This window comes from Chrysochloris asiatica, unplaced genomic scaffold (assembly GCF_000296735.1).
Source record: "Chrysochloris asiatica unplaced genomic scaffold, ChrAsi1.0 scaffold00130, whole genome shotgun sequence".
NCBI lineage: Eukaryota > Metazoa > Chordata > Mammalia > Afrosoricida > Chrysochloridae > Chrysochloris > Chrysochloris asiatica.
In genome coordinates, this window is record NW_006408648.1 from 8,085,345 (window position 1) to 8,086,915 (window position 1,571).

Genomic DNA, 1,571 nt, shown 5'->3' on the forward strand with positions numbered 1-1,571 from the left:
TAACACAACCCTCTGTCTATTGAAGGAGCTCTGGTAGCGTAGTGGTTATGAATCGGGCTGTGAACTGCAAGGTCAGCAGTTCGAAACTATCAGCTGTTCCATGGGAGAAAGATGAGGTTCTCTGATTCCATAAAGATTTACAGCCTCAGAAATGTGTGTGTATTAAAGACATTTGCTTGCCCAGAGATAAACTAAATCTCAGTATCTCTCCATTTCCATCGGTATCTCCCTAATGTAAGTCAGGATTATTGCCACCCTTTTCATTTCCCTTCACTTTTATACTTCAGTCTCCTTGCAACAGTCTAGTGATCTAAAAGTGTAAACCAGGTAACATCACTTCCTGGAATAAAATCTTCACTCCTTACCATAGTATTCAGGATGCTTTATAACCTGAATCTTTACTACTGTAGTATTTTCTCATACTACTGTATCCTTTTCGTTCTAAATTCCAGATACACAGGCTTTTTTTAAGAGCTTTTATTGTGAATTGAGTGAAGGTTTATAGAGCAGATCATCAGTTTTACATTCAATGAATCATTGCAATGCTTACAATCCCCTCCATGCACTATCAGCTAACAGTATTTACCTCTGTCACCTTTTTTTTTTTAATGTACACATAGCACATTGAAAATATATATTCATTTAAATGTCCAAAGGGCACATTTTGCAAACCAGCCTCCTGCCTGCAGGCACACTGCCTTTTTCAGTCCATGGACCTTTAGTCCACTGCTGCTCTGTCTCTCTATGCCATCGCCTTTGACACCATCTCTGTTGTCACCACTTTTCTGGTTAGGGTCCCTCACTCTTCTCATGTTCTTCCCTTTTAATGGTCCTAGGATCCTCTGTACCTCAGATGACAGATTAACTGCTCCCCCCTTTTAGTTACACCTCTTCTACATTTACAGTTGTGACAATCACCATTAGTCATAACAATTAAAATGGAATCATAAAATCCTATCCCCATTACCACCCAATCCCTTTCACCAGACCCATCTGGACAGGAGGAAAACCATTCAATGGGGATTCTATCTTACCCTCCTCCTTCTAACACTAAGTGTCCTCGTGAAAGCTTGCAAGCCAGCCCCACAATTTTGATAGCCAAAGTCTAAATTGCCTGTCCTGCTCAACCCTGTGTAATGAGGAGACATGCCTGATCCTTAATATAGAGAATCCTTCTCTATCAGTTGGAATTTTGGGCAACTGGTGTAGCAGCTTATGCTTGCTCCCTATATCAAACTTCTTTATCTTCATTTGATCAAGTTCTGGTCAGCAAGCCATCCAAGCTAGATTAAATGGGTGCTATCTGCAAGTTTGGGAGCACACAGACTTTTAAACTAACCACTGAAAACCACTTTCTTCCCCCTGCCTGCTGTGCCCTTCCCTTGAACGCTTCTCATGACTGTGTCTCTTTCTCATCTTTCTGTTCTCAGCTTAAATGTCATCTCCTCAAAGATACCTTCTCTGACCACCGTAATCCAAAGTGATCTCTCCTAAATTTTCCTCATACCAGAAGTTGTTGTTAATACCCTTGAGTAGGTTCTGACTCCTGTTGTTGTTGTCAGGTGCCATCG

General features: G+C 41.2%; 1 protein-coding gene across 1 annotated transcript in view; it reads left to right on the forward strand.

Moving 5' to 3' along the window:
• Positions 1-1,571, forward strand: part of PIGX (phosphatidylinositol glycan anchor biosynthesis, class X) — a 39,943-nt gene that overhangs the window by 31,522 nt on the left and 6,850 nt on the right. The window lies entirely within an intron of this gene.